This window comes from Brachypodium distachyon, chromosome 3 (assembly GCF_000005505.3).
Source record: "Brachypodium distachyon strain Bd21 chromosome 3, Brachypodium_distachyon_v3.0, whole genome shotgun sequence".
Classification (NCBI taxonomy): domain Eukaryota; kingdom Viridiplantae; phylum Streptophyta; class Magnoliopsida; order Poales; family Poaceae; genus Brachypodium; species Brachypodium distachyon.
This window is the reverse complement of record NC_016133.3, coordinates 18975119-18989888: the sequence shown is the minus strand read 5'-3', so window position 1 is coordinate 18989888 and position 14770 is coordinate 18975119. Positions and strand designations below refer to the sequence as shown.

The following is a 14770-nucleotide window of genomic DNA, read 5'->3' as shown; positions in this document are numbered from 1 at the left end:
CAGACATGCTGAAAGTTTCAATGAGTTGGCTCTTGAACTCTCCTAGAAAATTCCTCAAGTGGAGGTCAGATTTTACTTTGTTAATTTATTTCTTTTATTCAAGTTTTAAAATAGCTAGCTTTAGCTCTCCTATAGCTTTTGGGACCTAAAAAGGTAAGCGATGGGCCATCGTTGCACTATACAAGCTGCTGGCTCTATAGCTTCAAATAACTCCGACGTATGACTTATCTTATAGCTATTCTATTTAGGTACATTTTTGAGAAAATAGTATGGTATTTTTGAAATGCAATTTTTTTAGGAAAAACAAAACATGTTATAGTGCTACTTTTATTAGTTTCATGCTTGAATCATGGTGTTGTGGACTTGTATTAGTACTTCTAAATTACTGTGTTTTTAGCTGATCTCAGTATGACGCATGCCTCCTGAAGTTGCAACCATACTATTTTGGCTTGCAGGTTACAAAAGAAGTCTGCCCGGTTATCTTCCATGATGACTTTATTCTCACCCAAAAGACTGTATGTTCTACTCATCCATTCTCGTTGTTATCATTTTCTGTTTATGCAATGCCATATTCATCTATTACAGGAAAAGCTGTCAAGTTAATCTTTTATTATGGCAAGGCATGTAGGAGACTTTATATGAAAGGCGTGTTACTGATCTTCTGAATTCCTTTCATATGGGGTGCAAAAAGAATCTCACAAGGTGCTTTCTCCCTTCTATCTGTTGATTTTTGTGTGCAGACATTAGCATGTGCTTAATACACCGTTATTCACTTCGTAATTGTCAATTTGTCATTCAGTTCTCCAAACCCGCTTAGGCGAATGGAAGATGAGAGTCCTTACCTGGAACACAGAAGAAGATAATTCTCTCAGCACATTGCAAGAAGTCTTTGAACGTGTCAGTCCTTGTTTGGGATTTAACATTGAGCTAAAGTTTGATGAAAACATTATCTATCCGAGGGGCAACCTTGACCATGCTCTTCAAGCTGTATTGCAAGTATGGGTCGTTCCCTTGTTCACTTAATACGATATCAATTATTTCACATACAGCCATTTGCTTATAGTAGAGTGATGACCATAATGCCATTATATGGCCTTGTAGGTTGTTTTTCAGTACGCTAGCAACAGGCCGATCTTTTTCTCAACATTACAACCTGATGTGGCACGGATAACACGGGAACTCCAAAGCGTATATCCTGTAATTATGCCTTGAAACTCTTTTTTTATCTGTATCCATTATTTATATTTCTTGAATTTTATTCTCAACTCTGCATCCTTCAGAATAAAATAAATTTTCTCAGCATTATAGCTACCTAACAGTACTACACATGTTACTTGTGTTACTCACTCTCAGCCTTTAAGAAAAATCAGGTAGTAAATTGTTATTCACTACATTTGAGCCTCCTGAGTAAATCATTTGAGTATGCCAGAGTTATTTGTCAATCATTTGGCTCACTATGTACTATGTACGAATGTCTTCAAGATTGGTTTGGTAATGTATGAAATAGGATGATTGATATACAGGTGCCTGTCTTATCATCCTTGAGCATGCATGACAGTTGTTCTGTTCTGTTTTTCTCATCATATTCAGGACACCAATCTGACATTTTGACAAGTAAGATTGTATCTAGCTCAAATTAACTTTAAAGCTTAAACGCAGAAATGATTGAAATATTTGAAATATAACGTGCTCTTCGATGTTTACTGATATATGCTATTTTCTCATTATAATTTATAACCCACATCAACGAGTGATTTCTTCCGAGGAGCCATCTATGAATGCATGCTTTACTTGTTTTCTGAAGTGGAAAACAATTCGTGAATGCCTTAGTTTCTATTTAACCCTCCGCTCCTAAATACTTGTCGCTGTTTTAGTGCAAACTTGCACTAAAACAGTGACAACTATTTAGGAACGGAGGGAGTAGATGTTTGCTTGATGTAAATCCTTGACTTATCACTATTATAGTGGTGCTAATTTCCAGCATTTTCTATGACTACAGTGCATGGCAAGTAATTAGTGGATGACATTCCAGTTGAGAAGCTACTAATTCATGATGTACCGGTTGACATTATCTGCACTCCAACTCAGTTCATCTTAACAAATACCACAATCCCAAAGCCACAAGGTTTGACTGATTTCTGTCACTTAGTAAACTTGCAAATGCACCATCCAAGACCAGATTTTGAAGAACTTGTGCACACAGGGATTTACTGGGAGAAAATATCGTAGTGCGTTTTCTCCATGTTTAAGAATCTATGTCATAAACACAGCATGCTAAACAGACATTCATTCGATGCGGCTGCTGGGTCAGCTGAGATGTGAGTTCTGTACGCTACATTTTTCGTCTACTTATTTGCTCTGATGGCTAGGTTGCCCCATGCGTGCTGATGTATTTTCTGCTGCTTGACAGTCCCAACTATGCCAGGACTCCTATTGACTCCGCTGGATCTCAGGTGTGAATGAGATGTTTTTCTATTTGATCTCATTTGTTAATAACATGCCATGTGATTTGTTTCTGATTGGAATTGTTTCTATTGCACAGGGCAAAAACGCCTGATCTTCCGCCTGGGTACTTTGGATTTTCATGATCCTTTTGCTTTCTTTTTCATCTCGTTTTGCTTTCTTTTTCATCTCGTTTTCACTCTCTGTGCTGGGCTTTTGCTTATCGATGTTGGGCCAGTGTTATACAGGTACCCATCGATATCCGACGCTGCTCCCAGTGATGCCCCTGCTGTTTCGCATGTGACACCACAAAAGAAAAACAATGTTTCTAAGACGAAGACCAAGCTCTAAGAGGGCCTGATATTCGCGATGCAGGTTGCTAAATTTTATAGTGCAGCTCGCTTGCTGTGAATCGTTTGGTGTCTTGTTGGTTATATTTTCTGGCAGGTGCTTATATCTTTTGAACGGCCAGTTGCGGCTTTGGGAGCTCGTCAGCGTCTCCTTTGGTACTGCTTGTTCTGGTCTACTTACTGTGGATGGTTTATGTAAATTAGGATCAGTTTCCTTATAGGAGCTTGTCACGCCTATGATGCTGTGTGTTTAGATCCCTTTTGGGTCCAACTAATGCTGTTATGCATGGCGTTACTTTCGAACTTGGTTTATGACCTCTCGTGGTGCCGAAGGTACAATCGTATTTTGTTGTTTATAACTGTCAGCTCGGTGGAATTGCGTTGTCACACGATTCACGCGAGCTAGATGTTCTATTGTGCAGTTTGCACCTGTGGAGAGCGAATTACCTGGTTGTCAATTTCTTTTTGTAAATGTGGGGCCAGGGTTTCCTGTATGGGCTCCTAGCTTCACGTTGTTCAGCAATCTTGCCGTCTAAATCGTCGCGCAGTTTATAATAGCTAGCAGCCTGTCCGTGCCAAACAGCTCCGAGGCTGTCTCACTGTCCGGTCGTGCACTCAGACACTCAGTACTGCCCCAGGAGGCGCGACTGGCGCGCCCCAGCCACTAGTCCTAAGAAAGCTAGTGGAAGGCCACCATACTAATCCATTGTTATTTATGGCCCAAGGTAGTAGAAGACACAAAAACACAATGAATTCACAGAGGGTTTGGCACCCGCACATCTCATGCCTTTTTTCTCTTGTTCACTTGTAAACTCAGCTGATTACAAGTCTAAAGTAGAGAGGAAAACACACGCACACACTACTGCCCTGATCCGCTAATTGCTCTCCACTAGCCGGTAGCTAGAAAGCCACGAATAATCACGTTGGATACGGCCACACGATTCAGCCGGAGTCCTCCTCAACTTGCTGATTACTTGGTCCACGCCTGAAGCCTCTAACGGCCATGCAACTCGGTCAGCAACAGCACACCTACATGCATGCTACTTATCCTATCGATGCCCACACATGCATCCATTCTCCACTGGACTAGCTAATTCAACTAACTAAGGTACTAAACTTATGCACACACGTGAACACATCTCTGCATGTGTGCTGCCACAGCTTGCTACCTGAACGACACAAATAAATGAACATGATGAAAAAACTCTAAACAACAAGGTTAACTCCAACAATCACCCCCTTAACCTTGTTGGCATTTATTTGAACCTCCATGCAGACCTTCAAAGCAGCGCCGGCTCGTAGTCGTCGTCGGCAACGGCAAGATGCGCCTGCTCCTTCCTTGGCTTGGGACAATCTCTAGAGAAATGCTCGTAGTCTTGACAATTGTAGCAGCGCACCTTTCGTATGTCGAAAGTGCTCTTCTTCTTGCCGGTGCCGTTGCGGTCCTTGTAGCGAGCGAGCCACTCCTCCTCCATGAGGAGCAAGCAACTTCCACCACCATTGTTGTTGTTGTCGACGCCGCCGGTTAGCAGCGCGCGCCTCCGTGAACGTTCCTCGAACGCCTTGAGCCTGCCCAACGCCTCCTCGAACGCCAATGTCTCCACGTCGCAGAATTGATCGATCCCGGCCACTGCGGAGTACAGCCAGTCAAGCACGGTGTCGAGGAGTTTCTTCACCATGGCGGCGTTGTCGAGCGTCGAGCCGAGGCTGGCATGCCTCGCCGCCATGCCGCTGATCTTGCCGGCGTAGTCGTCTAGCGGCTCTCCCTCCGCCATGCACAACATGTCGAACTCGCCTCGGAGGGTGGAGAGCGGCGCCGCCTTGACGCGATCGGCGCCGACGAACCTCGTCTTGAGGCTGTCCCACACCTCCTTCGCCGTCTTCTTCGTCGACACCTGCATGAGGATATCCTCGGACAGCGCACCAAAAAGCTGCGCCCTCGCCGTCTTGTTCTTCTTCTCGTCCACCGTCTCGCCATCCGCAGGGGACACCGCCTCCCAGACGCCCTGGGCGTCGAGGATCGACTCCGCCTTGATTGCCCAGACGGTGTAGTTTGCCGGCGTGAGCATCGGTAGGGAGAGCGACACCATGCTCCCCCTCGGCGCCGTGCGGGACGATGGCCATATCGTCGTCGAGGTAGTGATGTAGGATCTTGGGCATTCAACGTGGCTCTGATACCAAATGTTATCTATGGCCCAAGGTAGAAGAAGACACAAAAACACAATGAACTCACAGAGGCTTTGGCACCCGCACACCTCGTGCCTTTTTTCTCTTGTTCACTTGTAAACTCAGCTGATTACAAGTCTTAAGTAGAGAGGAAAACACACGCACACACTACTGCCCTGATCCGCTAATTGCTCTCCACTAGCTAGTAGCTAGAAAGCCACGAATAATCACGTCACACGATTTAGCCGGGGTTCTCCTCAACTTGCTGATTACTTGGTCCACACCTGAAGCCTCTAACGGCCATGCAACTCGGTCAGCAACAGCACACCTACCTGCATGCTACTTATCCTATCGATGCCCACACATGCATCCATTCTCCACTGGACTAGCTAATTCAACTAACTAAAGTACTAAACTTATGCACACACGTGAACACATCTCTGCGTGTGCGCTGCCACAGCTTGCTACCTGAACGACACAAATAAATGAACATGATGAAAAAACTCTAAACAACAAGGTTAACTCCAACATCCATAATGCTCTCAGCAAAGCCTCTAATTTGGGCACTTTAGTTGGATAGTTTTTCACCTGCATTTAATGAGACTTGCTTCGATACACCCCCACTCCTGAAACTCAAATGTGTATCAAATGTCTTTTCTCCACTTCCTCTACCATGTCTCCTTTCCCCAGCTGTCCGCACTCAAGTCATGTCCCGTCATGGTCTCCGGTCTCGCGAAGGATTCATTCATCGCCTTCTTTCTCCTAAACACATGCGTACATCTTAGTGCCATGGGACCCGGTGTAATACTGTGTCGCACACATCTTCATGCTCTAGCTGCAGGTCATGACGCTCCAGGCCTAGCTCGCCTCGCCGCGTCGGCAGCGTGCTCGAGCACCAGCCTGGTCCAACCGCACGGCCGCAACAAGGGCAGCGGCTTGAACTGAAGAAAGTCCCAACAGTAGCAAACTGCAGCACCAAAATCAGTGAGATTAGAGATTCATTTGATGGAAAATACTTAGAGGAATAGGGTTCAAATAGAAGAAGGACCGAGGGAGACGAGGTGAGAAGGGGCACCATGGCCGTTGAGAGCAGGCGCGGAAAAGAGAGGAAGGCAGAGAGTAGACGTTGGAAAGGGAAAGAGAGCCAGGAGGAGAGAAAAAGGCTTATAAATACTAAATTGACCATTATACCCTTATTACCGAAGGAGTATCGTGCAATTTGAATCATGCTTACGTTTGAGATCCTGTTTGGTTAGGCTTAAATATGCCTTTTGACTTGTAAAGCCACAAAAGGCTTTGCCGCCTTTTAGCTTGCACTTGATATTGATAAGCAAAGCCAAAGCCGAGGCTTAGGGCCTGTTTAGATGGTGGCCAAACATTGTCCTACCAATTTTTTGGTCATTGACCACAATTTGGTTCTTATTTGAATGAAAGCCAACATCCCATTACCAAATCTAATTCATTTTTTTAAGCCAAAGTTGGCCAATTCATAGGCAAGCAAAACTTCTACCAAATTTTTGGCAACCAAATTTTTGGCATGGCACTTGTGGGCTCAAACCAAACATTCTCTTATAAGCCAAAGGTCAAAAACCACATTTAAACCTAATAACCAAACAGGTCCGAGTTTGGAGGAGGGGGTTGTACCGAAGCAAAAGTCTTGCTTCAAACATACTCCATGCTCCATCTGACTTGGTTTCATAACATAAGCACCAGATTCTGAGTTCCACACAAATGACATGATAAAATTCTTATTTGAGTAAAATACACCACCGGTCCTAATTCTTTTGTAAATATGTCAAGTTAGTTCCAAATCTTTGAAAATGCATGTATGAGTCCTAAATCTTTTTAAAACGGTTCATCGCAGGTCCTAACTGTGTTTCCCGACGTAGCAACTTGATTTATGCCACATAGGCCTAAAGTTGCACATACCCCCTTGCATCTCCCGTCTTTTCCAACTGTCGTCCCTCCCTCACCTTTCTCCTCTCTCCACTCACCGGCGAAGATGGCCTTGAGTGAGGGTGGCGGTGTCGGGGGAGTCCATGGCCACCACGTCCTCCATGGCGTACCCGTCCTCACCGCGGAGGGGTTGCTTGCTGCCGTGGGCGACTAGCTCCCACAGGATCACCGTCTTGTATGACCCCGGGAGGAGCCTCCTGGGGTCAATCATACCCCGGGAATAGATGGCCGTCAATGTCGCCGACGAGCACTGCCACCTTGGAGAGGTCGATTCCCCGCTGGATCAACAGGTAACTGCATGGAATTGGTCGATCAGAGGCATAAATGTGCAGAAATCAGAACTGGATCATGGATTTGTATGAGGGTTTCGGCTGATTAATTTGCGGACAGTCTAACTAGAAGACGTGCCCACCGTAGTCATAACGTGCGGCACTGCTTTGAGATTCGAGTACATGTATCGAGTGGCAGCACAGCAGCGCGTTGCTTTTCACGTTCCTCCACGGCTCCAGTGCTCCACCCCCTCTTTCCTTTCTCCTCTGCTCTCTCGTCCCCCGATCCCATCATCTCTGCCACCTCCCGATTACTCTCAGCGGCGGCGGCGGCGAACGGCGAACGGGGCGACAGGCAGCCGCAGCGGCGAAGGGCCCGCGGGGCTTAGGGCACGTGAGGGGCGGCTGCGGCGGCTTAGGGCGTACGGGGCAGCTTCTTCCTCGCGTCCGACATCACCTATGCTGGTACGGGGTGGCGCAACAGCGGCGCCGGCGGAGCAGGGCGCGGCTGCGGAGGAGTGTCGCGGCGGCGGGGGCGCGTGCAGCCTCGTCTCCTGGGCGGCGCCGCTTCTCCTCGGTGAGCGCCATGACGAGCGGTGGCCAGGAAGGAGGTGAAGCAAGCGGTGGCCGTGGCCGCGATGTGCTTGCAGGAAGTGGCCGCGCTCCGGCCAAACATGTCCGGCGTCGTCGTGGCGCTCAGCTTCCTCACATGCGCCGAAAAAGACGATGACAACGAAGAACAATTAGCATCAAGGAGAGATGAGATCAGATTACACGCCTGATTTGATTTTATCTGATTTGATTTGTGTCGGAGGGGCGTCGTGACAGGGCGCTGCTGTTGAGGGTCACGGTGGCGGAGCGGGGACTTTAGAGCAGTGGAGCAAGCGCGTCCGTTGGGGACGGGAGAGCAGTTCGTGTGGCCTCATGGTGTGACGTAGCAGGTGCGGCAGCAGGGGACGGTGGAGCAGGTCCTGACCCGGAGGAGATGGCCTTCAGCCTCGATGGCGACGCCGAAGTGGATGAGATCGCCTAACACGAAAACGAAAAAGTCCTCTTCTTTTTCCCCGCCGTCGGCTTCTTCTTCTTGGCCCTCCGCTGTATGATTTTTATGTCCTGCAATTTTATTATTTATTGTAATTCTAATATTCGGTTACCTCGTTATGGAATCACATGCACATCGTTATATGATGCATGAAATGTATAATTGTTGGAAGGTACTTAAATACACTTCTGTGTTTTAAGGAAGTTGGCGACTATCAATGAAATACAATACATCTTGTATGAGTATTGGAAAGATTGTCCGGACACATTGATAATCGGAAGAAGTTAGGTCATTGATTAGATTACAACCCTAATGTCGGCCTATATCATTAGTGAAATTTAAACATGATCATGGCGCATTTCTCACAGGTGCGTGTTCCGAGGACCCACGGTTAGAGTCCCTAACGGATGAACTATATCGTGGTTGGTAGTTTAATTTAGACTCTATCTAGAAACTAGTTTAAATCTGAAGATTTAAAACTAGAACTCTTATCTGTAAATACAGTATAAGAAAATTCTTACTCTCTAGTCTCAGATTGCGGAATTGTGAGCGGCACCATGAAAAAGCGCAGAGAGTGTAGACCACCAAAATTTCCAACATTGGTATCAGAGCTCACGGTTCGTTCATGGCGGCCAAAATCCTAATCCGCGGCCGTCCTCGCCGTCGCACGATCCCGGAATCCTCATAGCTGTACTCTGCTTCACCTAACTCTCACCACGTGATATCAATCACGGAAGTACTACTATCCAAATCCATCAACTCCTCAAGAATCGATCAGCTCCTAGCTAGTAGCCTTCGTCGATCTATCTCCACCGCAACAGTCGGGAATCACGAAGCTGATCGATCTAACACACGCTCGCGCGGAACTCTCGGCGAGTCAGTACAACTCGCCAATCACGTGATTGTGAAAATCACGGAAGTACAACTCGCTGATCGATCGGCTCGTTGGAATCGATGCGCTCTGTTGTATTCGCCATCACACGCGCCGACTGCTGCCCGGTCACGGCCCGCAAGATGCGCGTGGACCGGGGCAGCCGTGGCTGCAGGAACCGCCGTCTCTCGCCGAAACCGACGCCGCCTCAAACTTCGATCTGGCCGCCCCGTCCTGCTTCGCACAGGAACCGCCGGCCTGCTCCGTTGCCAGGAATCACCGCCACCACCTTCGGGAAGCTTGCGCCGCCGCCGTCCCGATGCTCCACGCCGGCGGCTGCTCTTCTTCCCATGACGCCGTTGGCCTGTTTGCTAACTGTCGCCAGCCTGTTCTACCACCGGGTCAGCCGCCACCTTGCCCGGCTAGCCTGGTCTTCCTCCCGATCGAGGCCGCCGCGAGCAGTACATGGGTCATGGACTCATGGGGTCGTGCTGTTCTGACAGCAAGGTAGTGTGAACTGTGAAGTCACGGAAGAAAAAGAAAAAAAAAAGGAGAATTGGAAATTGATATTCCTGGGCGCTCCTTGCCTGGATTGCTCGATTGTTTGGGCTCCTGCAAAGCAGAGGAAATACTCGTGGAAGGAAACCAACTGCTCGTATTCAAGTACGATCAGGAATGAACTACCCTGTTCAATCTTTATGGGACAAGTCCGGATATTATTGGTTGCGGCTACTGGTGTAATGGATATAACATTTTTTCCGAGCTAATCGCACTTATCATTGGAGGAAGGTGAACAAACTTCATGGAAGGAAATGATTACACTTAACGGTATGTCTAGTAGTATTTTTTTTCCTTGTACTAAATGTTCGTTTACAACTATTTTCCCAAAATAGTTGGAATATGTTTTCCGCTGTTACATCTTATATAACTAGAACACTATAGCAACTTTAATGACTTGCAAACAATTCCAAAGGAAACATATATGTGTATTTAGGCTTTTATGCTAGATATGATAATACTTTGGAACTGGAAATTTTATCATCAAACTCGCTTAGGAGGAAAGCCATAAATATTGCTATAGGACACTATTTTCACCTACAATTGAGAAAGAAATTATTGTTCTCAATTGGAATTTGTTGGTTATGACATACTATTTGGAAAGGGAAGAGCAAAAATATGGCTCAACGAAGAACATTAGTGCATCATGGATTTAAATACAATAGTCTCTTTTATTGACGATCCATTGGAAATTGGTAAGCCATATTGTTTATCCGGTGGAATAACTCCATAAGGAGGAATACTCATAAGAGGAACACATGCTCAATTTTTTTATTAACGATGGTATTTACAACTTGGTAATATTCAAGAAATATAATTAAATATCTTGTCGATTCTGGAATTCTAAACTCTAAGTGGGAGGACTATATTATTGCTACTTGGATTATTTATTTTTTCTCTAACACTCCCGCTAAAGGTCAGCTATTTTAATTTTTTTTATCTGCTTCATTGATGCATTTTATATGGTTATGAGTATCTTCTAAAATACAAGCTGTGAGGTTTATTATGTGTTCGTAACATTTTATACTGAAGTGGAAAATCAGTTTCTTAAGGGATTTAAGTACTGATTGGTGGGGGAAGTACACACTTCAGGAATATTAATTGAAACTTATGGAATGAGCATGAAATTTTATAATTTTACACCACATTATACTGTCATGTACTCCATAGTTCAATGGAGGAATAAAACATTTGGATACTCTCTTGTTTTTTTTCTTTTGGAAGATGCATTACATATTGTTATAGGTTCTATGATTAATCACCTAGCACAGTCACTCCTTATGGTTTGGGAACTGGAAAGGAATTCTTCTATTTACATTCTGACAGTATGGAACTGAAATAACTACAAAGCACACCAACATTTATTTTGATTGGGTATTCTTGTGGATCAAATGGAATCAATTTTGATTTGGAAAGGAAAACTGGTGGAAAGTAAGAACACAATATTTATTATTTTGATCAAGAGTGGAATGATATTGACCCCACAGTAAAACACAAGTTGAACTCCGGATACTAACTTGATTAGGATAAGTGGGAGTAATTAACTTGGACTATCATATGTGTTCTTGGGGGAAGTCACTCTAAAGTTGAGAGGAATGACTAAAGTCATATCAAATGGTTAGAGATTATCATTAACGTCAACTATGAGTGGATAATGCGAGAAGAAATAAAGTTTTGGATTTGTTTTTCAAACTTCCGCAAGCTCATAGGTTGTAATGAATTCTATTTACAAGGACTTACAGCTCAGTGGGAGTTGTTGATGCTAGGCTTATTACTACATGGTTCACACAAAGGGAATGTATATACTTTGTGGAATTTTTTTTCTCCTATTGCAATTATTGTTATTTTGCAATTTGGAGCAAGAGGAAATAAATACAGGTTTGCAATGGAATAGATTAATTTATGTCTCGACAAGCTTCACATCAATGGAATTTAATGGTCTATGTTTATTTTTCCTCCCAATGACGGAAGGCGTTCATGTGCAAAGGTATGTCTAATTTAATGTTATTATTTATACTAATGATATTCATGTTTCTTATGTTCACAAAGTCACATTGATGTAAGTGAAAGCTTGGTTATTGTTCCATAAATGTTAAAAAAAAACATAGATACCAATTTTTTTTTAATAGTTCATCTATGAAAAACTGCAAAACCTAGAATGATACTTAGCGAGGAATAGTTTATGAACTCCTAAGGAAAATATTCATGCAGCCAAAACCTTAGTCATGTTGCTGGAATTATTGATTTCGATTTGCATGAAGATTGGCATTTTCTGGAAATATTGGTTAATGTCAAGCGAAACCTGGAAGGAGCATTCGAATTATTTGACATATTTACTTCATAATATCAAAGGAATTATATGTACTATTCATTATGTTCAATGGCAACAATCTTTGGCTGTTTTTTTTATTACATGGGAGAAGTATTTTGATGATTGAAAATCTAGCCACTTCATGTTAAAACTTCGATGCATTTTAAGCATTGAAGGAAGTCTCATGGCTAAGGGAATTTTTCGCTATACTTAAGGTTGCGGAATATACATCGGAAGGTATCATTATTATCTTGGTAATGTGGAAGTGTCAAAGTGTTGTTTTATTGTTGATCTGGAATTATTACACGATGGAATATCACTTGAGGAATTTATACATACTCAAGGTGTACTTAAGTAAATACTTAAGGAATATTAGTATTGAAACACGGTATCAATATACTGGAAATATCCCATACTCCACAACAAGAGGAAACATATTGACGGAAGGTATCACAATATACGTTGTGTTAGTAATGGGCTTAAAGTTTGTTTGGATTTCTAACGTAGTATTAATATGCATGCTGATCCCTTGACTAAGCCCCTTAGTCATGTGGTATTTGGTAAGCATGTTAAAGCTATGGGTTTACGAGTATTTGAATAATCATTTTGGACAAGTGGGAGATGTAGGATTTTTGTGTCCCGCAACTTTATTATTTATTGGAATTCTAATACTCGGTTACCTCATTATGGAATCACGTGCTCATGGTTATATGATGCATGCAATGTATGCTTGTTGGAAGGTACTTAAATACACTTCTGTGTTTTAAGGAAGCTGGCGATTATCAATGGAATACAATATATCTTGTATGAGTATTGAAAAGATTGCCCGGGCACGTTGATAATCGGAAGGAGCTAGGTCATTGATTAGATTACAGCCTAATGTCGACCTACATGATTTGTGGAATTTAAACATGATCATGGCGCATTTCTCACAGGTGCGTGTTCCGAGGACCCATAGTTAGAGTCCCTAACGGATGAACTATATCATGGTTGGTAGTTTAATCTGGACTCTATCTGGAAACTAGTTTAAATCTGAAGATTTAAAACTAGGACTCTTATCTGTAGATACAGTATAAGAAGGTCCTTACCCCTAGTCTCAGATTGTGGAATTGTGAACGGCACAACGGAAAAGCGCAAAGAAATAGGGGGTAGACCACCAAAATTTCCAACATCCATGACGGCTGATCATGAAAATGTGTAATCAAGCTGTGCGACGACCTGACGTGATAAACTAGAGATTATAACCCGGTAAACAAGTTATATTAATGCGATAAAGAAGTTATATTAGCCTGGTAAAATAATGACTAACCTGGTGAGCAATGTTAACCTGATAAACGAGTGGATATAACCTACTTCCTCCGTCACATATTAAGTGACTTTCTATTACATGTATCTAGACGTTTTTAGGCATTGATACATCCATATTTTGGCAAATTTGAGTCACTTAATATGGGATGGAGAGAGTAGTAAACAAGCAATATTAACCTGGTAAAGGAGTGACTATAACGTGGTAAACAAGCGATTTTAATCTGGTAAACGAGTGACTATAACCTGATAAATAAGTGATATTAATGTGGTAAACGAGTGACTATAACCTGATAAATAAGCGATATTAACCTGATAAACAAGTGACTATAACCTAGGAAACAAGAGATATTAACCTGGTAAACGAGTGGCTATAACCTAGTAAACGAGTGAGTATAACCTAATAATAAACAAGTGATACAGTGAAGTGTTTAAGCAAGTAAAATATGTCATCAGATCACGGAAGTACGTTCAAGTCACCTAGCGCGAAGGCCGCATGCTAGCGCAAGGATGCGCACGTCAGCTAGTTGCGTCCAAAAAAAAAAACGCAAGCTGAGAGGAACGACGGGAGTGCCGCACGAGTAGGATGTTGTGCGCACGACGTCCGTGGCATTTCTTTTACATGCAAAAAATGTGTCTAATTTTAGAAGAAGAAGAAAAAAATCTAAAGCCAGCTAGACAGGAAGCCAAGCTAATGACTTGCTTCTGAGACTGAACTGAGCTGCGATGCGTTTCATCAGCTAACGAGGATGCCAACGTGCTGCTGTTTTTGTTTTTGAGAATTGCCAACTAGCTGCTGGGCAATGCGCTGCGGGTGAGGGAGTTGGTGGCGCTGGGCCAACGTCCTGCTGGGCCGCGTGGGCGATTAAGTACGTGCAAGCGCGTGACAGGGGCACATCCGCTGTGAAGTTCAGTCCATTAATTTGATCTGATGTGCTCACCTCAGTGCGCGTGGCCGGGAAGCGGAGAGGGGACGACGTTGAGGCGGGTGCAGGAGCACGTGCAGACGAGGTTGCACTGGAGCGCATCCATAGCGTCTCCTGATCGAATCCCCCTTCTTTACCTGCTGCGAAAAATCCCCCGCGCAAGATCTCGTCAAGATGTTTGTCCATGGAGAGAGAGAGAGAGGAATTAACGGGATGGCAAAGGAAGTTAGGAACGGTGGTGCTTTGCTCTGCTCACCTTGGACGCGTCCGAGGAGGCTTAGGCGTGGCAGTGCACGGAAAAGGTCGTGGTGTCGACGGTGAGGTCGCACTCGCACACCTACGCCCACTGGCCTTCTCGAGCCTCGGCATGGTACCCCTCATCTTCATGTGTGTGTACGGCGTACTTAGCGATGGTCATGCCGGTCGACAGCACGTACCCCACCCGAGGTCCGGTTCCCTTCATGGCCGTAGCAGTCGACGGCGACGACCAGCAGGTTCTGCCTCCGGCCAGGCGCGACCGTGTGAAACCCATCGGCCTGGCTGAGAATCCCGTGGGCTGCTTGTCGTAGGTCGG

At 44.4% G+C, this 14770-nt stretch overlaps 1 long non-coding RNA gene across 1 annotated transcript; it reads right to left on the bottom strand.

The window, feature by feature from the left end:
• Positions 1-6675: 6675 nt before the first annotated feature.
• On the bottom strand, positions 6676-14591 carry LOC112271788. The gene is made up of 3 exons (XR_002965214.1): positions 14453-14591; positions 14212-14336; positions 6676-7208 (listed from the first exon to the last, which is right to left on the bottom strand). It is a non-coding gene; the product is annotated as an uncharacterized LOC112271788 (long non-coding RNA).
• Between the last annotated feature and the right edge of the window lie 179 nt (positions 14592-14770).